The sequence below is a fragment of the Chlorocebus sabaeus genome, chromosome 21, assembly GCF_047675955.1.
Source record: "Chlorocebus sabaeus isolate Y175 chromosome 21, mChlSab1.0.hap1, whole genome shotgun sequence".
NCBI lineage: Eukaryota > Metazoa > Chordata > Mammalia > Primates > Cercopithecidae > Chlorocebus > Chlorocebus sabaeus.
This window is the reverse complement of record NC_132924.1, coordinates 85,941,680-85,965,681: the sequence shown is the minus strand read 5'-3', so window position 1 is coordinate 85,965,681 and position 24,002 is coordinate 85,941,680. Positions and strand designations below refer to the sequence as shown.

Below are 24,002 nucleotides of genomic sequence, written 5' to 3'. Positions count from 1 at the left end.
GTAATATTATTAAATTAAAAACTAGCATAAAATTGTAAGAGCTATCTGGAAAACTAGTGGTTCTGTAGCATGTGTTGTTCTAACTGGAAAATGAAAAAGAATAGTTCCATAAATATATTATATATATGTTATGGCTATATGTGTATATATAACAATTGTTATATAATAGTATTATAGTTATAATGTACAGTGTAATATATAACAATATGTAATTCTTATGTAACTATAAAAACAAAGAATCAAAACAGAAAAATCTAATTAAACCATTTAAAGTGGCTATCCACTAAGAATTTACGAATAAGGAAAAATAATGGAAGGTTATTAATAAAACCAGTTGCCATTGTTTTATTGTTGATAAGCAAATCTGCCTGCTAGTAAGATTATATGCATATAGGCACAAATTTTATAAGTACATGACTATTATAATACAATTAATTATTAGTACAGGCATACCTCATTTATTGTGCTTTGCTTTATTGTACTTCACAGATACTACATTTTTTACAAATTGAAAATTTGTGGCAACCCTGAGTCAAGCAAGTCCTTTGGCACCATTTTCCCAATAGCATATACTCACTGTGGCTCTGTGATATGATTTAACTGTGTCCCTACCCAAATCTCATCTTGAGTTGTAGGTCCAATAATCTCATGTGTTGTGGGAGGGACCTCATGGGAAATAATTGAATCATGGGAGTGGTTTCCCCCATACTGTTCCCGTGATAGTGAATAAGGCTCATGAGATCTGATGGTTTTATAAGGGGTTTCCCCTTTTGCTTGGCTCTCATTCTCTCTTGCCTGCTACCATGTAAGATATGCCTTTCTCCTTCCACCATGATTATGAGGCCTCCCCAGCAACATGGAGCTGTGAGTTCATTAAACCTCTTTTTCTTTATAAATTACCCAGGCTCAGGGATGTCTTTATCAGCAGCATGAAAATGCACTAATACACTGTCACATTTTGGTAATTCTCACAATATTTCAAACTTTTTTATTATTATGATGTCTGTTTTGGTGATCTGTGATCAGTGATCTTTGATGTTACTGTTGAGATTGTTTAGGGGCACCGTGTAGGACAGTGAACTTATCATCCATATAAGACAGTGAACTTATTCAATAAATGTCATATGTGTTCTAACTGCTCCATGGATCCACTGTTCCCCAGTCTCTCTCCCCTCTCCTCTCTCCCTACTCCTCCTTCTCCTCCTCCCGCCCTTCCCTCTCTCTTCCCCCTCACCCCCAGGCCTCTCTATTCCATAAGACACTAGGGAAATTTGGCCAGTTAATAAACCTACAATGACTTTCAAGTATTCAAGTAAAAAGAGGCACATATCTCTGACTCTAAATCAAAAACTAGAAGTAATTAAACTTAGGTAGGCATGTCAAAAGTTGATATAGGCTGAAAGCTAGGCCTTTTCTGCCAAAGAGTTAATCGAGTTGTGAATTCAATGGAAAAGTCATTTTCTTTTATTTTCTTTTATTTATGTTATGTTATGTTATGTTATGTTATGTTATGTTATGTTATGTTATTTGAGACAGAGTCTTGCTCTATCGCCCAGGCTGGAGTGCAGTGGCGCAATCTTGGCTCACCGCAAGCTCTGCCTTCCGGGTTCACGCCATTCTCCTGCCTCAGCCTCCCGAGTAGCTGGGACTACAGATGCTCGCCACCATGCCCAGCCAATTTTTGCATTTTTGGTAGAGACGGGGTTTCACCATGTTGGCCAGGATGGTCTGGATCTCTTGACCTCGTGATCTGCCTGCCTCGGCCTCCCAAAGTGAAGGAAAAGTTATTTTTAAAATTAAAAGTGCTATTCAGTGAACATGGAAATGAGAAGAAAGTAAAACAACTTTATTGCTGATGTGGAGAAAGTTTGAGTGGTCTGGATACAAGATGAAACCAACCACAGCATTTCCTTAAGCCAATACCTAATCCAGAGCAAGGGTCTAATTCTCTTCAATTCTTTGAAGGCTAAGAGAGGTGAGGAAGCTTCAGAAGAAAGTTTGAAGCTAGCAGAGGTTGGTTCATGAGGTCTAAGAAGCCATCTCCGTGACATAAAGTGCAGGGTGAAGCAGCAAGTGGTGATTTAGAAGCTGCAGCAAATTATCCAGAAGATCTACCAAAGACCATTCATGGAGGTGGCTATAGTAAACAACTGATTTTTAATGTAGATTTAAAAGCCTTCTATTGGAAGAAGAAGATACCTTTTAGGACTTTCTTGGCTAGAGATCAGAAGTCAATACCTGACTTCAGAGCTTCAAAGGACAGGCAGCCTCTCTTGTTAGGGGCTAATGCAGCGGGTGACTTTACATTGAAGCCAGTGTTCATTTACCATTTGGAAATCCTAGGACCCTTAAGAATTATGCTGAAGCTACTCTGCCTGTACTCTGTAAATGGAACAAAGCCTAGATGACAGCACATCTGTTTAAAGAACAGTTTACTGAATATTTAAAGCCTCCTGTTGAGACCTGCTGCTCAGAAAAAAATATTCCTTTCTTTTTTTTTTTTTTTTTGAGACGGAGTCTCGCTCTGTCGCGCAGGCTGGAGTGCAGTGGCGTGATCTCGGCTTTCTGCAAGCTCCCCCTCCCGGGTTCACGCCATTCCCCTGCCTCAGCCTCCGAGTAGCTGGGACTACAGGCGCGCACCACCACGCCCGGCTAATTTTTTGCATTTTTAGTAGAGACGGGGTTTCACCGTGTTAGCCAGGACGGTCTTGATCTTCTGACCTCGTGATCCGCCCACCTCGGCCTCCCAAAGTGCTGGGATTACAGGCGTGAGCCACCGCGCCCAGCAAAATATTCCTTTCAAAATATTACTGCCCTTTGATAATGTACCAGGTCATCCAAGAACTCAGATAGATATGTACAAAGAGATGAATGTTGTTTTCGTGCCTGCTAATACAACATCCATTCTGCAGCCCATGGAACAAGGAGTAATTCAGACTTTCAGGTCATATTATTTTATTTTTTTATTTTTGGAGACAGGGGTCTCACTCCGTTGCCCAGGCTGGAGTGGAGTGGCGTGATCACAGCTCACAGGAGGCTTGACCTCCTGGGCTCAAGTGACCCTCCCACCTCAGCCTCCCCAGTAGCTGGCACCACAAGTGTGCACCCACCACCATGCCCAGCTAAGTTTTTTTTATTTTTTGTAGAGTGTTGCCCAAGCAGGTCTCAAATTTCTGGGCTGAAGCAATCCTCCCGTGTGAGCCTCCCGAAGTGCTGGAATTACAGGCGTGAGTCACTGAGCCTGGCTCAAGTCATGTTATTTAAGAAATACATTTTATAAGGCTGTAGCTGTCATAGCAGTTTCTCTGATGGATCTGGGCAAAGTCCATTAAAACCTTCTGGAAAGGACTCACCATTCTAGATGCCATTAAGAACATTTGTGATTCATGGGAGCAGGTCAGAATATTAACATGAATATGAGTTTGAAAGGAGTTTATTCCAAGCCTTATGGATGAAATAACTGCAGATGTGGTGGGGAGAAAAAGTAATAGAACTAGAGTTAGAAGTGGAGCTTGAAGATGGGACTGAATTGCTGCAATTTCATGATAAAACTTGAATGGATGGGGAGTTGTTTCTTACAGATGAGCAAAGGAAGTGTTTTTTTGAGATGGCATCTACTGGTGAAGATGCTATGAACATTGTTAGAATGACAAAGGATTTTGAATATTATATAAAAGTTGATAAAGCAGTGGTTGGGTTTAAGAGGACTAACCAATTTTAAAAGAAATTCTTTGAGTAAAATGCTGCCAAGCAGTATCACATGCTGAGGCTGCAGAGAAGTAATTCATGATAGCTACAGTCAATGTATGTGGCAAACTTTAGTGTTGTCTTATTTTTAGAAATTCTGATAGCACCCCAGCTTTCAGCAACCATCGTGCTGATCAGTCAGCAGCCATGAGTATCAAGGCAAAGCTTCCACCTGTAAAAAGATTACAACTTGCTGGAGGCTTAAATGATCACTAGCATTTTTTAGCCATAAAGTATTTTAAAATTAAGGTATGAACACTGTTTTTTAGACAATGCTATTGCACGCTTAATAGACTACAGTATAGTGGAACATAACTTATATGCACTGGAAAACCAAAAAAATTGTGTAACTTGCTTTATTGCAGTAGTCTGGAACCAAAGCTGTAGTATCGCTGAGGTACTTAACTGCAATATTAGAATTGTTCCCATACCCTTTTACCCTATTGGTTTGTAGTATCAAGTGTATTTTATTAATTACTTGAAAATGCTAAACTTGAATAGTTTTAGAAATATTCTTGATAGACACAGAAAATAATTATGAAAGTAAGATACTCTTAAGCAGTTCCAAAACTGTAGATAACAACAAGCATTACTTTTGGTTACTTTGATTTTAAATCATATTGAAAATATCTAGTTTTAAGCAATTACATTTAAAAATCAAAATATCTTTGATTACTTCTGTAGGGAAGCATAAGGCATCTTTACCTTTATTCAGAGGTTACTACCAAGCCTATAATGCATAATGACTTACTAAACATCCTTTAACTCATATGTTATGGACATTCTTAAACATTAATATTTTAAGTGTTGGCCAGTTAAAGAAATTATCTAGTTATACTTCTATCAAACACAGATATGTATGGAAAATATCAGCTTTAGATTTCTATATATTTCTTTTTTACAGCTCTGTTATATTGTTGAGATTCCCTTATTTATTGAGTCATTGTTACTGTATTTTCCTTTGATTCTGTAAGCATGATTTCCTTAAAATTGTTGAATATTTTTAAGACTGGGCATATTGATTGACTCATGCCTGTAATCCCAGCACTTTGGGAGGCCAAGACAGGTGGATTGCTTGAGTCCAGGAGTTCAAGACCAACCTGGGCAACATGACAAAACCTGTCTCTAAAAAAAATAACAAAAAAGCCAGGTGTGCTGGCATGTGCCTGTGGTCCCAGCTACTCGGGAGGCTAAGGCAGAAGGATCACTTGAGTCTGGGAGGTGGAGGTTGCAGTGAGTAGAGATCATACCACTCACTGTACTCCAGCCTGGGTGACAGAGTGAGACCCTGTCTTAAAAAAAAAAAAAGTATATATAAATTATATATATATAAAGTATATATAATATATAAATAATATATATCATAAATAATATGTATTATTTATATATGATATATATTATGTATGTATGTATATTTTCTTAAATTGTGTGTGTGTGTGTGTGTGTTTATATATATATATTTTGTAATCACTGCCTTAAAGTTTTTGTCTGTTTAATCCAAATTTGGGCTCACTCAGAGTCAATTTCCATTTACTGCTTTTTTCCCCTTGAGTATGGACTATGGTTTTCTGGGTTTTTTTGCATGTCTCATAATTTTTGGTTAAAAAGTATAGACACTGTCATGGATTTTTTTCCCCCACAAGGGTTAGTGGTAGTGGTTGTTTCTCAGTAATTTGCGTAGACTTAATCTGTGGAATCTGTCTCCCTTATTATGCTTAGTTGTTTTTTTTTTTCCAGAGTTGTTATTTTTTATTTTTTAGGCTGATTTCCTAGGGGTTGCACCAGTATCTGTGTATTTTAGTAGCCAAACAATGATAGATCAGAGGTTGCACTCAAACACCTCAGTCAGTAAGGCTTCCACCCTCTGCCAGTAGAGTGTGTCTTGATAGGGGAGTGCATTAAACGTTGAGGTGCTTTTCAAATCTGCCTCAACTTTTACTTTCTTCTAGGCCCTCTTGGGTTTTCTCTGCATATTCACATAGCCTCCCCATCAGCCATGGCTTTGTGGGGAGCTTATCTCACTCCTCTGTACCTATCTCATTTCCAGGATCTTTGTTAAATTTCTAACTAGTCCTCCATTCTGCAGCTCAACCCAACCACAACTGCAGTCTGAGACTAGCATAGCTACTGACTTTCCATACTTGTTTCTTCCAAGTTTGCTGCTTTTACTGACACTGCTCTGTGTAGGTTTTATACCCTTTGCTCCAAATCAAGTTAGCCGCCTCTAGCAGTAAAGCTGCTATTTTTTAACAGCCAGTCCTGTCCTGGAGGAAGTTTCATACCAGCTAAGCAGGGGTTGGGGGTGGTGAGAGCAGCTCCAGGCAAAGATAGGGCAGATCCTTACTGTTCCTAAACTAGGTTCAGCTGGTTTTTATGAATAAACACTTTTCATCTTATTTGCCTTTGTTTGAGCCCTGAAGTGGTTGTTTTTGATGATTTTATCCAGTTTTATAGTTGTTTCTTGAATCGTGGAGGGGATTAACTTAGTATTGAAATGTAGCATTAAAATGATTTAGCCCTGGATGGCTTGGTTTAGGTTTTGTTCATTATAAAAACTCTGAACTCATTAATATAGCATCAGTCCCCATTGTGTGTGTGTGTGTGTGTGTGTGTGTGTGTGTGTATGCGTTCTCATTCTTCCTTCTCCTCCCACTATTCTTGCAGCCTGTATTCTGGTTACATGGACGTATTTTAAATTCCTCTAGTGTGGTACATGTTTGTTCTCACTTTCTGGCAATTGCAAATGGGATACATTCTAATTCTGATAAGTTATTGTTGTATTTTATATTAGACTATATTCGAAGCATGTTCTCTTCCCGAACTTTCTAGAACTTCCCAAAAGAATTGATACTCTTTGATACCAGTATGAACTTTATAATTCTGTTGTGGTATTTATATTGTGTTAAAATTCACTGTTGAACATTTTTCTAACTACAAATGAAATTGAGGTATGAAAAATTTGCCATAGAACAGATATTATAGACATAGAAAAAAGATCACTTAATCCTGGTTACATTTAGGTACACTTCTTTATATTCTTTTTACTAGGCATTGTTATTTACACAAAAGAGGCTATGTTGCATAAAGTATTTTGTAAACTTCTCTTCCCATGCCACTAGAATGCTGTTTTGCATAGTATTTCATCATGAAAATCTACCACTGTATGTGTCTAAATATAAAATGATCTGAAATACCAAGTAATACTCCATTTTTCCAAAGAGAAATCTTTCCCTCAAACATACATACCCCACATACCACTTTTAAATATGTAGATGAAATAAGGGTCAGATGTTTACTGGTTTAGTCACAGATATTGTCATATAGGAAGATGTGTATCCTTTACTATCAAAATCTATTCAACTTTTTAGTTTAGATAGCAAGTTCAGATATCAAGAGTTATCTTCTTTTCAGGCTTATCTCCAAATATCTTTCAAGTCATTTGATACCTGGGTTCAGATAGCAAGGATTCACATCGTAAATATATATTTTTTTACACTTAGATTTCATGCATATCAAATTTTTGTTACTACTGGAGTCACCTTTAAGTCATCTATATCTCAGAATTTAAATATGGCACTTTTTGAATATGTGTATAACATGATTACTGGAAATTTTATCCCAAACCCCAATTACCCATTCCCCTAACACTAGGAAAGCTGTGTGTCTACTTCTCTTTCATTGTGTACACATGTATTTGTAATTATCACAAAATACTTTGCTGACTTTTTAAAAGCATTTATAATTTTTCAAAATATTCAAATATACTACCATATTTGGCCATAAAACACACCTTAACCAATTTAAAAGACAGATCATTTTACAAAGTATGCCTTCTCTCACACTACAACAGAATTAAACTAGAAATCAGTAACAGAGAACTGAAGAGTCCCAAAATATTTGTAGATCTAACATCACACCTCTAAATAGCACAAGAGTCAGATAAGAAGTCTCAAAAGAATTAGAAAATGTTTTTGAACTAACTGAAAATGAAAATACATCTCATCAAATTTGTAGTAGTATGTTCTGACAGCAGTACTTAGAGGGAAATATGTAGCATTGAATGCACATGTTAGAAAAGAAGGTGTAAAATCAATATGATAAGCATCTATATTTGGAAACTAGAAAAGTAAGAGCAACTTATCTAAATAAGCAGAAGAAAAGAAAAATTAGAACAGAAATTAATGAAATTGAAAACAGGAAAACAATAGAGAAAATCAGTGAAACCAAAAGGTTTCATTTGAAAAGATCAACAAAATTGATAGACCTGTAGCCAAGCTAACCAACAAAAAAAGGAGATAAGACACAAATTACTAATACTAAAAATGAAAGAGAGCTCATCATTACTGATTCCATCAATAGTAAAAGAATAAAAAGGAATATTATGAACAATTCTATGACTACATATTTGATAACTTGGATGAAATGGACTGGTTCCTTGAAAGATACAGTCTACTGAAACTCAAACAAGGAGCTATAGATAATATGGAAAGCCTATATCTGTTACAGAAATTGAAAAAATAATTAACTGCCTTTTAAAACAGGCAGCACCAGGCCCAGATGGTAGGAAAGAAGAATACCAGTTCTCTACAGTCTGTTCCTGAAAACAGAATCAGAGGGGACTCTTTCTAACTCATTCTGTGAGGCCAGCAGAATGAAGTTTAAGACACTGAACCAGTTTTCCCATTCCAAATCTGAATTAACATTTTCTTGTTCCTGACTGATGTATAAACATGATTGTTAGATAATGACTGAATCTGTATTTGGGGGTTAAGTTACACTTTGGTTGCTGGTGATGGAAACAAACCTAAGGCCAGTAGGAAATTGGAGAATTTATCTAGTTGCCTGATGACATGGCTTTTTAATATCATCTTTTTAAAAACTAATAATATGATCTTATTTATTTATTTATTTATTTTTTTGGAGACGGAGTCTCACTCTGTAGCCCAGGCTAGAGTACAAGTGGCACATTCTAGGCTTACTACAACCTCTGCCTCCCAGGTCCTGGTTCAAGCAGTTCTTCTGCCTCAGCCTCCCAAGTAGCTGGGATTACAGGTGCACACCACCATGCCCAGCTAATTTTTTGTATTTTTAGTAGAGATGGGGTTTCACCATGTTGGCCCAGGCTAGTCTTGAACTCCTGATCTGCCTGCCTCGGCCTCCCAAAGTGTTGGGATTATAGGAGTGAGCCACCGCACCCGGCCCAGTGTGATCTTTTATAGAAAACATTCAATAATTGCTACTGGAAAGCTGTACTTCAATGTATAATTACCAAATTGGTACTAAATGTCTTTGCTTCTGTGCGGGGGCAGGGAGATATGGTGGAACCAAGTTTATGAAGTGATTTCTTACTAGGTAAGCAACCAAGCTACACTGTGTGAAGTCCTTTCAGGCCAGTGTTAGTTTTCCCCAAAACAGTCTTTGTTGTTCATAGTAAAAAAAATGAGAGGGCTGAATAGCATAGAGACTTTGTAGGGCTCAAACATAAGCTGATGCTCTCTTTTTTGAAGGACAGTATGGTAGAATCTTGCTTTATATGAATTGTTCTTTTGTTGGACGTTTAGGTTGTTTCCTTTCTCACAGCTGCTTTATTTCAGCAATAAAATCTTTGGGCTTGAGTTTGCATGTATTTGGGATGGATTCCCAGAAGTGGATTTTTAGGTTGAAGAGTATAAATGGCCTCTTGTACATATTACTGAATTCCTTTCCAGAAAGATAACACTAATTCCATTATCTCTAGCAGTATAAATGCCCACTTTGCCAAAACCCACTAGCATTAAGTATTTTCATTTTTTCACTCTTTATTAACATGATGGAATAAAATGGCATCCCATCTGATATGATTTGGCTGTGTCCCCACCCAAATGTCATCTTGAATTGTAGTTCCCATAATCCCCACATGTCATAGGAGGGACCTGGTGGGAGGTAATTAAATCATGGGGGTGGTTACCCCCATGCCATTGTTCTCATGATACCAAGTGAGTTTTCACAAGATCTCATAGTTTTATAAGGGGCTTTTCCCCCTTTTGCTCAGCACTTCTCCTTGCTACCACCTGGTGAGGAAGGACATGTTTGCTTCCCCTTCCACCATGATTGTAAGTTTCCTGAGGCTTTCCCAGCCATGCTGAACTGTGAGTCAATTAAACCTCTTTCCTTTATAAGTTACCCAGTCTTGGGTATGTCTTTATTAGTAGTGTGATAACAGGCTAATACAGTAAATTGGTACCACAGAAAGTGGAGTGTTGCTATAAAGATACCCAAAAATGTGGGAGCAACTTTGGAACTGGGTAACAGGCAGACCTTGGAACAGTTTGGAGGGCTCGGAAGAAGACAGGAAAATGTGGGAATGCTTGGAACTTCCTAGAGACTTGGGGGGCTTAGAAGATAAGAACATGTGGGAAAGTTTGGAACTTCCTGGAGACTTGTCAAATGGCTTTGATCAAAATGCTGGTAGTGATATGGACAATGAAGTCCAGGCTGAGGCTGAGGTGGTCTCAGCGGGAGATGGGGAACTTGTTGGAAACTGGAGGAAGGGTCACTCATCCTATGCAAAGAGACTAGCAGCATTTTGCCCCTGCCCCAGGGGTCTGTGGAACTTTGGACTTGAGAGAGATGATTTAAAGTATCTGGTGGTAGAAATGTCTAAGTGGCAAAGTGCTCAAGAGGAAGCGGAGCATAAAAGTTTGGAAAATTTGCAGCCTGATGATGCTATAGAAAATAAAAAGCCGTTTTCTGGGGATAAATTCAAGCTGGCTACAGAAATTTGCATACGTAACGAGGAGCCGAAGGTGAATCACCAAGACAATGGGGAAAATGCCTCCAGGGCACATCAGAGACCTTCACAGCAGCCCCTCTCATCACAGGCCCAGAAACCTAGGAGGGAAAAATGGTTTCATGGGCTGATCCCAGGACCCCCCTGCCCTGTGCAGCCTCGAGACAGACACGGCGCCCTGTGTCCCAACTGGTTCAACTCCAGCTGTGGCTAAAAGGGGCCAATGTACAGCTCAGGCCATTGCTTTAGAGGGTGTAAATCCCAAGACTTGATGGTTTCCATGTGGTGTTGAGCCTGTGGGTGCATACAAAGTGTGTGAATAGAAGAATTGAGGTTTGGGAACCTCTGCCTAGATTTCAGAGGGTGTATGGAAACATCTGAATGTCCAGGCAGAAGTTTGCTGCAGGGGTGGAACCCTCATGGAGAACCTCTGCTAGGGCAGTGTGGAAGGGAAATGTGGTCTTGGAGCCCCCACATAGAGTCCTTACTGGGGCACTGCCTAGCAGAGTTGTAGAAAGAGAGACACCATCCTCCAGATCCTAGAATGGGTAGATCCACCAGCAGCTTGCCTCGTGGACCTGGAAGAGCCACACACACTCAACACCAGCCTGTGAAAGCAGCCAGAAGAGGGGCTGTACCCTACAAAGCCACAGGAGTGGAGCTGCTCAAGGCCATGGGAGGCCATCTCTTGCATCAGCATGACCTGGATGTGAGACATGGAGTCCAAGGAGATCATTTTGGAACTTGGAGGTTTACTGACTGCCCTATCGGATTTTGGACTTATATGGAACCTGTAGCCCCAGGTTTTGGCCAATTTCTCCCATTTGGAATGGGTGTATTTACCCAGTGCCTGTACCCCCATTGTATCTAGGAAGTAACCAACTTGGTTTTAATTTTACAGGTTCATAGGCAGAAGGAACTTGCCTTGTCTCAGATGAGACTTTGAACTTGGACTTTGGGTTAATAATGGAATGAGTTAAGACTTCGAGGAACTGTAGGGAAGGCATGATGGTGTCTTGAAATGTGAGGACATGACATTTGGGAGGGGCTGGGGTAAAATGATGTGGTCTGGCATTGTCCCCACCCAAATCTCATCTTGAATTCTAGTTCCCGTAATCCCCACGTATTGTGGGAAGGACCTAGTGGGAGGTAATTGAATAATGGGGCAATTACCCCCATGCTGCTGTTCTCATGATAGTGAGTGAGTTCTCACAAGATCTGATGGTTTTATTAATGGGCTTATAAAACCCCTTGCTCTACACTTCTCCTTGCTGCCGCCATGTGAAGAAGGACGTGTTTACTTCTCCTTCTGCCATGATTGTGTTTCCTGAGGCCTCCCTAGCCATGCTGAATTGTGAGTCAATTAAACCTATTTCCTTTATAAATTGACCCATCTCAGGTATGTCTTTATTAGCAGCATGAGAACAGACTAATACACCATTGAATTGTGTACATTTCTAACAGATACATAAAATACAACAAGGAAAAGCACATTTGTAAAATAGAAGGAAAATAGTGTGAAATTGGGAAAGTAAAATGCATTCTGTGAAATTCTAGTACTTGCCATGGCAGAAGTATGGCATGCATGTCATCATACTTTCCAAAATCTATGATAAACATAGGTAATTTATCATAGGATCATTCCTACAGAGCCTGGACTTGGCCTCAGAATGCTTTACGCACAGCACTCTAAGAAGCATTACCAGTAGTGAGTTTGAGAAAAGAAATTCATCCTCATCTGCCATTTATGTCCATTACCCTTGCTATAAATAGGAATACAGTTTTGACTTTAAGCTTCTTGGCAACTAAGTCATAGCTGTGAATAGGATCATTTCTTCATTTCCTTTTTTGCTGTTTTTTAGAATTATCTGTTTGGGGATATTAAGTGTTTACCAGTTTGAGTTCTGTAGTACTCAAGATATACTTGATACATGTAGTTATTGGAGGAGGGGCTTTAACACAGGCTTCTCAGGTGAAAGAATGAAAGAGACAGACAAAAGGAAAGAAGGATGGAAAGAATGGAAGGACATATTTAGAATAGCAGGGTCATGTTTTTATAACAATCTACTTGAGATTGTTAACTGGAAAAAAGGAAGAGGAGAAGGACTAGTGGCAGTCAGTCAAAGGAAAGAGTACAAAACATGCTAGATGGTCACTGCCAATCCAAGAGTCTTACTATAGGCCTTATCTCCATTCTGCCTTAAGATATAAAATATTGGACATATTCTTAAAAGATTTGTGACAAAGAGGTAATGTAATGCATGACAATAGGAAATTATTTAATAAAAAGGTCTGAATTAGATATTAATGCTTTTTTGCTAGTTCAGTTTATAACAGTTTAAATGTGATTTTTTAATATCCTTTTTAATGTTCTGTGGCTTAGGAGTTTTTTTTTTTTAAGTTAGCCGTTAATTTCTGTTCAGTTTTAACCTTCTTTTTATTTTCTTGGACTTTTAATATTGGAGGTGATCCTAGTGAGCAAAAGATGTTGTACCAGTAATAGAGGAAGTTAAATGTCCTTTTTTTTTTTTTTAAGATGTTACAGTAGTAAAGGAGGAAGTTAAATTTGTTGTTGTTGTTTGTTTGTTTGTTTGTTTGTTTATTTTTTGAGACGGAGTCTTGCTCTGTTGCCAGTCTGGAGTGCAGTGGCGTGATCTGGGCTCACTGCAACCTCCGACTCCCTGATTCAAGCAATTCTTCTACCTCAGCCTGCCAAGTAGCTGGGATTACAGGCATGTGCCACCACGCCCAGCTAATTTTTTTATATTTAGTAGAGATGGGGTTTCACCATGTTGGCCAGGATGGTCTCAATCTCCTGACCTCATGATCCGCCCGCCTCAGCCTCCCAGAATGCTGGAATTACAGGCGTGAGCCACTGCACCTGTTAGTTAAATGTCTTTTTAACATAATGTCTTTGGATCCTTAGGGTATCACTTTTCCAGCCAGAAACTCCTATGGCTGGTGGCGCCTTTGCCCAAGTTTTGCTTGAGCCCACTGGGCTCATTTTGCCAAATCAGCCTGGCAGGCTGTTATCAGCTTATGCTGCCGGTCCAGATCCCGTGCCTGCCAAGGGCGAGCCAGGTGCAAAGTGGCAAGGAGTGCGTTGAGTGAGCAATGGGCCACTGCACACAGCCAGGCATGCCAGCTGCTGTGGCGGGGCAGGCAGCTCCAGACAAGCCTGCTGCTGGATCCAGTGTACCACAGGCAGCTTCCACTGTAAGCACCCACGTCTGAACAAGGGGAATGCAGTGGTGCCTGGAAGCATGAAGATACCAGAAACCCCAGAGCCCTAAGGAGGGTTTCATAGCCTTGGCTCAGGGAGCCCATCAGTCTGGGATCCCCGAAGGGCCGCAGCTCTTCCCTCCTTGTTGCCTACGTGTCAAGCCGGGTAGGAGGCCATTTCAGCCCCCTATTTTGTTACAGCTCTTTCAGTCCTGTCATTGGGTGAGTTCCTAGTTCTTTTCCCATATCCAGGAAAAATGAGGTTCACAGACAGCTGAAGGGTGGGCAAGGTAGAGAGGAGCTTTACTGAGTGATAGAACAGCTCTCAGGAGACCCAAAGTGGTAGCTTCTCTGCAGGCAGGTTGTCCTGACAAGTGTCCAGCTCTCAGCGGAGAGGAGACCCAGAGTTGGTAACTTGTTTCTGTAGGCAGGCAGTCCTGAGTGTAACCCTCACTGGAGGGGAGACCCGGAGTCAGTAGCTCTTATTTGCAGGCATGTCATCCCGATGAGTCGAGGAGAGCTGAATTGGGTAGCTCCTTCCTACAGCTGGTAGTCCCAATGTCTGTTTGAGTCTAGCTGTGTCAAGGGATGGCCTGTACTGATTGGGCCATTGGCAGGCCCAGAAAAAGCACCATAAGCTCTCATTATGGGTGGCAGACTCCACTTTGAACTGACAACTCAGCCCCCTGGCTGAGTTGAGTCTTCAAGCTATCCCTGGCTTGAAGGTGGGGCGTCATGTCATCCACGGCACCCAGGCTATTCATGCCAAGGGGTGCCTGTGCCAAGCTGCCCTTACACCACCCTTGGCCTCCCTCCTATGCTCATCGGTGCCCAAAGTCTGGAGGGGGCCAGGGTGGCAGGGGACTGGAGTGTCAGCACTGTACATGCACACCCAGCCAGGTTGCAACAACATCCGAACTCGGCCCACAACTTTGCTCTGAAATTGGAGTGGGTGGCAGGAGCAGGCCCTTCTGAGCCTGCAGGGCAGTGGAGCTTCCCAGGCCCCCAAGAGCGCTGGGATGCCCGGGTCTGCAGCCGCAGCTGAGCAGCTGTGCCCATGAGGGCACAGCTTTCCCTTCCAACTTGGAAGGGGAAGGATCTTCCACCTGTTCCCAGGTCCTGCCAGCTTCGTGGAATGTGTAGCTCTGGCCACACCTCCCCTGCTGCAGCCAGTGTCTTTGCAGCAGCCACTCCAGATGGGCTGCCGCTGCCATCAGTAATATACACATACAAAATTGTAAGTATTTCAATGATGGTTTTTAGTAGTTTTGCTTCTAGTTTGAAATCCATTATATATTAATCAAATATATATACACAAATGTATTTAAACCTGAAAGTTAAATCCTACATGTATTTTGCTGAAATCCTAATTGGATAAGTTTATAATTACAAATACCAGATGTCTCTGGAGGCTTAGTATTTGATATTAATATATTAAGTCCTGTGTTAAAAGTGCATAATATAGTTTTTAAAGCTGTTTATACAGAAAGAATGCTTATTATCAACATCAGAATTGTTAAGTTTCCCTCCATAGATTTTCTAGACTTAAAAAATTATATTGAAGTTTATTAATAAGTGGAATGCAAATAATCTGTGCTTATCTGTTGCTTCTTTACAGTTTCTTACCTGATTTTTAGCACTGGCTCGGGGAGTAACTTTGGGGAAATATCTAACATTCGGAGTGTCTTTTTTCTTCTATAAAAAAATGTATGATCATCTAGCTGGCTTTTTGGGGGGAAGAACTATGTTAAAAAAAACCCCAAAGCTCTACGTTTTCTGATCATGACCCAAAGCTCTAGACATTGAGAGTGAAAATAGTGATTATAAGGTTCAAATCATCATTTGAGTAACAGCTCAGTAGGCAAATTCTTTTTAGAAGAATGTCATGATCCAGATTTCTATAATGTGACTGTATAAATGAAAATGATGATTGCTGAGTATTTTCTACTGAAAGAAATTGTCTGGAGAGATTCATAAAGTAGATGTGTTTCCTTAGAGGTACAGCATTCAAAAAATTTATCCTGTTTTGAAGATTCTTAATGTAGTTCTGTATATTATGTCCCTAACTAGTAAAGATTTACTATCTAAAACAAGTTGTTTTATTATTTTAGTAACTAGAATTGAATCTAATTAAAAAGGTTAACTAGACTTCTATGTAAAATTGTAGAAAGATAATTGATTGAGTTTTTACTGTTTAGTTTTAACTAACACATGACTATTTTCAAATGACTTTTAAGCTAAAACCCTTACCAGAGCAAGTATCTGTGAATGTTACTCATTTTATGGGCATGGCAGATGCATGTTCTACAGGTTAAGCATTCCAAATCCGAAAATTCAGAATCAAAAATGCCCCAAAATCTCAAACTCTTGAAGCTCTGATATGATACTTGAAGGAAGTGTTCATTGGAGCATTTCAGATAAATATAATGCAAGTTATATATAATGCAAGTTTCAGATAAATATATGCAAATAAAAAAAATGCAAATATATTCCAAAACCCAAAACACTTCGGTCCTAAGCATTTCAGATAAGTACTCAGCCTGTATTAGCTTATTTTGTGGCAATAATGGCAATTTAGTGGTTACCAACAATCAACTTCTGTATTCTCCTATCTTCCTTCTATCACTGCAATGTTATCTTCTTTTAAAAATCTTCATCTTAATTCTTGTGCTATAAAAGCCTGTTTTTTAAAAATAAGTCCATCTACTTGTTTCATAATAAGAGTATTTTCCCTTTCTCTGTGTCTCTCTTAATTGTTGGTCCTGGATTCTCTACTCTTCACACTCAGCACATGGCAGCCGCACATGGTGGCTTAATTAATCCTATAGCTTTATTTCCACATATATGCTGATTATTCCAGATCTGTGTCTTCAGTTCAGACCTCCAACTTGACCTGCATATATTTAGTTGCCCACTAGACCTCACTGTTTGTGTTTGTGCCAGTGAGATATCCTTGTGTCATAAGTGAGCTAATTTTCTCTCCTTTCCTACCTCCTGAATCACTCGCATTGATTCCTCTTCCAGAGTTCCGTATTTCTAATTAAATCCATATACACACCCAAGCCAGAAACTTTTAAGATTTACTTTTGACCCCTTCCACTGTTTTACTTCCCACATCTGGTTAATCACCAAGTCCTACCATCAATTCTAAATTCTCAATTTTGCGTTAGTCTGTCTACCTCTATCTCATCTCTTACTAAGGGTATTGCAGTTAGTCTCTTTTTCCCGTCGTACTTCCATCTGTTCTTCACAGTTCAACTTGAGAGTTCTTTTGAAACACAAACCCGAAATGCCAGCTCTTTTACTAAAACTTTTTAGTGATGTCACTTTGCCTTTGAGATAAAATTCAAGTTCCTTAATATAACATAAAAAGTCCATTATGATAGACCTTTGCCTCCCTCATTTCTCAGTACATTTTAAACTATATAAGTCAGTAATATTGAACTTCATTTTGCTTCTGCAAAATTCCAGCTCATGCCTAGTGCTTCCCTTCTACCTAGAACATCCTTTTACAATCCATTACTTATTCCCTTTACCAGGATAATTTCCTGTTTGTCCTTAGACATAGTGTTAAATATTAAACTTTCTGATAGAGAACTTCTTTTACTCCTAGAGTTGTTATCATCAACAGGCTGCATACTTCTCTAGCACAGCACATGGTAAAAGCAAGAGCAAGGTTGGGGGACTTGGGGGAGTTGCCACACACTTAAACAACCAGGTCTCACAAGAACTCACTGTTGCGATGATAGTATTAATCCATGAGGGATCTGTCCCCGTGATTTAGACACCTCCTACCAGGCCCTACCTCCAGTATTGGGGATTACAATTCAGCGTGAGATTTGAATGGGGACAAATATCCAAACTATGCCAGCATACACCAGAAATTTACAAAAAAATGTGATTGCCGTTCTTATTGATAAATTTTTTGTTTTGAAAACTGTGGTTCTTTTACAGAAATTATGTTCACATATGATGGTTTTATCATTGCTATTTTTGATGAATTAATAAATTTTTAAAAAATATTTCACCTATACGTTCTAATATGGTAAATAGCAATACATTTAACCCACATAAACAAATGCTTTTTGGGGTATTTGGTAATTTTTAAGAGTACAAAAGGGTTCTGAGACCAAAACGTTTGAAAACCCATGCTCTAACACATTGTATTTTTCTTATTCTAACTTTTCTTACATTTTACTATAATTATTTATGGTCTATCTTTCCTGTTAGAACACACCATAAATTCTCTGGGGGTAAGGTCCATATCTGCCTTGTGGATAACTTAGCTCCTAGAAAACTGGCAGCACATACTAAGCCCTCAGTAAATACTTGTTAAATTAGTTCAGCAAACATGTGCTGTTAACATAGGTTAGTCATAAAGGATTACAAAGATAAATAGAGCATGTTTCTTACTCTTTTGCACCCTCTTACATTTACAATGATCTTATAGTCCAGTGGACCATGAATGCAACTAGCAAGAGAGTGTTATAAATGGAGTAAAAGGGATTGAGGGAATGTGCTGTGAAGGCAGAGGAATTAATGATAATTTTTATGGGAAAATTTGATGAATTAATCACAGAGCTAATATTTGACATGAGCCTTGAAGGATGACTAGCAAAGGAATGAGGGCTTAACAGTGAGAAGGAAAAGATTAACAAAGACCTATAAGTACATAAATATGTTGTATTTTCAGAAAACAGTGACTTGTACAGCTGACTGAGTTTTAGATAATAAAGAACTTTGAATATTATGCCAAGCAATTCATCCTGTGTTTCTGCAGTAGAGGTGAAGCCATCTTAACATCATAAGAAACAATGTATTTTCAGAGGAGATCTCTGCCGCCACATGCTATTATATGGGTTGAAAGATACTCTTTAACAAAGAAACTAATTACAATAGTAATAGAGGAGACTGTAAACTCTGGGTAGAGCCAGAGAGAAGATGAGTACAAGAGATTTTACGGAGTTGTAATACCTGGTTGAGGTAGGGAAATACAAAGGTTGTGCTGAACTTAGCATTATCTCACAGAGTAGAAAACATATTATGGGGTAGAGGACATATTATGGGGTAAAAAATGAGGAAGAGTTTTAAGGAATGGGAAGATTAGTATGGTTTTGGATAAATTGAATTTGTACATATTTCCAGGACTCGTATGCCAGAACCTTGCATGTTGTTGAAAATATGAGTCTGGACCTAAGAAACAAGTTCAAAAATCAGAAAATAGATATAGAAATCTCAACTACAGTCCAGGTGCAGTGGTGCATGCCTATAATTCTAGCACTTTTGGAAGGTTGAGACAGGCAGATCGCTTGAGGCCAGGAGTTTGAGACCAGCCTGGGCATCATGGCAAAACTTCACCTCTAAAAAAGATACAAAAAATAGGCAAGCGTGGTGGCATGTGCCTGTAGTCCCAATTACTTGGGACGCTGAGGTGGGAGGATTACTTGAGCTCAGGAGCTGTGGTGAGCTAAGAATGCACCACTGCACTCCAGCCTGAGGGACAGAGCAAGATCCTGGTTCAAAAAAATAGTCTCTGCTACATTTGGCATTATTTTGATTGGTGGAACCACATGTCATCTGGAACATAACCAGAATCTAGAATAGAAAAAGAGAAACTTCAATTGTGGAACTTTAGAGAAGGCTTACCTATAATGGTGATGAAGCCACAGTGAATGTAACAGTTCAGAAAGACAATCATCAGTGGGATACAGATTAAGAGGATGTTCTTGGATTTAATGGTTAAGTCATCATTGACTTTGAGAGAGATTTGTGTAATGTTAAGGGTGACATCTAAATTTCAATGATTTGAAGTTCAAGTGGGAGGTTTATAGAGATGATACTCATAAGAGAAGTGTGATAGGGAAAGGTTAAGGGGTAATGCCTTGAGGGAAATTCAGATCAGTTCTACCTAACTGACTATAGCACATATTTTTATTTTGTACATGTAAGTCTATAGAGAAAAACATTAATCTTTTGAATATCTAAGATGAATTTATTTTTAATGCTAATATACAGTATTAACAAAATTAGGGGATGGAGAAAGCTTAGAAGAAGAAAAAATATAGAGACTATTGGAATTAAAAAGTTATTCAGTCTGAAAAGCTGTAACTGAAAAGCAGAAGAATGTTCTGCTTCTGCTTTATCCATGACAGTATTAAGTAGCCTCAAGCAACCAGAATGTTACTTACACAACCGGTGGGTTTGATCACTTGCTCATTATCAACCCAGTGACCACAACTAAAGATGAAGGGAATTTAGTTACTTATTACAAGTAAGGAGAACACCAAGGAGAGTTCCCAAAGCAGTGCCTCTCTGAGCTGGGGGCTGGGTCAGGTTTTTTAAGCACAGGGTAATGAGGTGAGATATGATTGGATCTTGCAGTCAGGTGATGACAGAGGCATCATCTGACTGAATCCTGCCATGGGTGATACCAGAACTCCATCTGATTGGATCACGGATACTGCCATGCAGCGTCCACTTCTTTCTTTAGTCTAGGCACTTAGATTCCTCCTGTGATTGCGTGCTTGGTTGATCTGGGCTTATCAGGTTATGTGACCTAAGGGTCCATGGCCACTGAAGAATAGCTCACAGCTTTTTTGCATAAAAGTTGAGCCAGATTGCTTTTATGTGGTTATGACAATACATAGAATGATATAGTTTCAGTCATTCAGAATAATATTTGCTGAGTGTTACTGTATTTCTAGCTGCCTGTGCTAGGTAACATGGAAAGTAATAAAAGAAGGGTAAGGTTTTTTTAAAACATCAAGATTAAGACAGATAAATATATGTAAAGTTACAGGTGGCTAAGTTTATATTTAATTCAACTTCATATTTCTGTATTATTACTCTTGTTTGCTTTATTTTTATTTTAGATTCAGGTGGTACTTGTTACGAGGATATGTTGCGTGATGCTGAGGTTTGGGCTTCTGTTGATACCATCACTCAGATAAGTGAATAGAGTACCTAATGGGAAGTTTTTTATCCCTTGCCCTCCTACCTCCCTCCCCTGAGTTTGGAGTCCCCAGTGCCTTTTTCTCATCTTTATGTCCCTATGTACCCAGTGTTCAGCTCCCACTTACAAGTGAGAACATGCAGTTTTGGTTTTCTGTTTCTGTGTCAATTCACTTAGGATAATGGCCTCCAGCTGCATCATGTTGCTGCAGAGGACGTGATTTTGTTCTTTTTTATGTCTGCATAGTATCTATGGTACATATGTATCACATTTTCTTTATCTAATCCACTATTGATGGACACCTAGGTTGATTTTGTGTCTTTGCTATTGTAGATAGTGCTGTGATAAACCTAAGAGTACAGCTGTCTTTTTGGTAGAACAGTTTATTTTCCTTTGGGTATATACTTAGTAATGGGATTGCTGGGTCAAATGGTAGTTCTAGTTTTAGTTTTCTGGGAAACTCCAAACCACTTTTCATGTAGGCTAAACTAATTTACATTCCCACCAGCAATGTGTAAGTGTTCCCTTTTCTCTGTATCCCTGCCAACATCTGTTTTTTGGCTTTTTGAGAATAGCCATTCTGACTGATATGAGACGGTGTCTCACTGTGGTTTTGATTTGCATTTCTGATGATTAGTGATGTGGAACATTTTTTTCAGCGTTTGTTAGCCACAGGTATGTCTTCTATTAAGTATCTGTTCATGTCCTTAGCCCACTTTTTAATGTGGTAATTTGTTTTTTGCTTGTTAATTTAAGTTTCTTATAGATTGTAGATACTACACGTTTGTCAGATCCATAGTTTGCAAATGTTTTCTCCCATTCTCTAGGTTGTCTGTTTATTGAGTTTCTTTTGCAGTGCAGAAGCTCTTTAATTAGGTTCCACTTGTCAGTTTTTGTTTTTGTAGCAATTGCTTTGTAGGATTTAATCATACTAGGGCAGTGTCCGCTAGAGTATTTCCTAGATTTTATTCTAGCATTTGTATAGTTTCATGTAAGCCTTTAACCCATCTTGAGTTAATTTTTCTGTATGCTGAGATGTAAGGGTCCAGTTTCATTCTTCTGCATGTGGGTAGCCAGATTCCCCAGCACCATTTATTAAATAGGGACTTCTTTCCCCATTGCTTATTTTTGTTGACTTTTTTGAAAATCAGCTCATTGTGTGTGGCTTTATTTCTGGGTTCTTTATTCTGTTCCATTAGTCTACATATCTGTGTTTGTACTAGTGCCATGCTATTTTGAATACTGTAGGCTTGTATTGTAGTTTTCAATTGGGTAATGTGATGTCTCCAGCTTTTTAACTTTGGCTTAGGATTGCTTTGGCTGTTTGGGCTCTTTTTTGGTTCCATGTGAATTTTAGAATAGTTTTTTTTTTTTTTTTTAATTCTATGAAAAATAACATTGGTGATTTGATAGGAAGAGCATTGAATCTGTACATTGCCTTGGGCAGTATGGACATTTTAACAATACTGATTCATCCAGTTGATGAGCATGGGATATTTTTCCATTTGTTTGTGTCACCTATAATTTTTTTTTAGCAGAGTTTTGTAGTTCTCTTTGTCAGAGATCTTTCACCTCCTTGGTTGGATATATTCCTAGGGATGGGTGTGTGTGTGTGTGTGCGCGCGCACAGCTACTGTAAATAGGACTGCATTCTTGATTTGGTTCTTAGCTTGAATGTTACTGGTGTAGAATGGCAATTATAAATAATACAGAAATGCTACTGATTTTTTAAATTTCTTTTTATTTTTTTACTACTAATTTTTATACATTGATTTGTATCCTGAAACTTCACTCACTGTTGAGGAGCTTTTTGGTGGAGTCTATAAAATTTTCTAAAGAATAGAATCATATCATCAGTGAAGAGAGATAATTGACTTTCTTCCTATTTGGATGCCTTTTATTTCTCTTTCTTGATTGGTCTGGCTAGGACTTCCTTATAATTTTATGCTAAACTATGTTGAATAGGAGTGATGAGAGTGGACATTCTTGTCTTGTTACAATTCTTAGGTAGAATGCTACCAGCTTTTGCCAGTTCAGCATGGTGTTGGATGTGGATTTGTCATCGGTGACTCTTATTATTTTGAGGTATATTCTTTAGATGCCTAGTTTGTTGAGAATTTTTATCATGAAGGAATGCTGGATTTTTCTATTGCTTTTTCTGTATCTAGTGAGATGATCATATGGTTTTTAATTGTTTATGTGGTGAATGACTTTATTGATTTGCATGTGTTGAATCAATCTTGCAACCTAGGAATAAAGCCTACTTAATCAGGAATTAACTTTTGGATGTGCTGCTGGATTTGGTTTGCTAGTATTTTATTGAGTATTTTTTCATCCATGTTCATCAAGGATATTGACCTGTAGTTTATTGTTGTGTCTTGCTAGATTTGGTGTCAGGGTGATACTGGTTTCATAGAATGAGTTAGGGATGAGTTCCTCCTCCTCGATTTTTGTGGAGGGATAGTTCCAGTAGGATTGATACCAGTTATTCTTTGTGCATCTGGTAGAATTTGGCTATGAATTCCTCTGTCTGGGTTTTATTAATTACTGATTCAATTTCGGAACACATTATTGGTCTCTTCGGGGTTTCAATTTCTTCCCAATTTAATCTTTGGACATTGTGTGTTTTTAGTAATTTCCTCTAGAATTTCTATTTTGTGTGCATAGAGGTGTTCGTAGTAGTCTCTAGGGATCTTTTAAGGGATCTTTTGTATTTCTTTGGGATTGGTATAATGTCACCTTTGTCATTTCTGATTTTGCTTATTTGAATATTCTGGTTGTTTTCTTTGTTTAGCTAGATAGTGGTCTATCAATCTTGTTTATGCTATTAAAGAACCAACTTTTCATTTCATTGATCATTTGTATGTTTTTTTGTTCTTGATTTCATTTACTTCTCTAATTTTAGTTATTTTTTTTTCTGCTAGCATTGGCATCAGTTTGTGTTTTTCCAGTTTATTTACGTACAATAGTAGATTGTTAATTTGAGATCTTCCTATCTTCTTGGTGTGGCATTTAGCACTACAAACTTTTCTCTTAATGCTGCTTTTGCTGCATTGTAGAGGTTTTGGTATGTTGTGTTTATATTTTCATTTGTTTCAAGTCATTTTTTGATTTATGCCTCAATTTCATTGTTTACCCAAAAGTCATTCAGGAGCAAGTTGTTTAGTTTCCATGTAATTGTGTGGTTTTGAGAGTTCCTCTTGGTATTGATTTCTATTTTTATTCCACTGTGATACGAGAATATGCTTGATATGATTTTGACCTTTTTAAAATGTATTGAGACTTGCTTTATCACTGAGCATGTGGTCGATC

The 24,002-nt window shown here is 38.6% G+C and overlaps 1 protein-coding gene across 1 annotated transcript in view; it reads left to right on the top strand.

Moving 5' to 3' along the window:
• SAMTOR (S-adenosylmethionine sensor upstream of mTORC1) overlaps positions 1-24,002 on the top strand; it is a 124,768-nt gene that overhangs the window by 36,954 nt on the left and 63,812 nt on the right. The gene's annotated exons all lie outside the window — the stretch shown is intronic.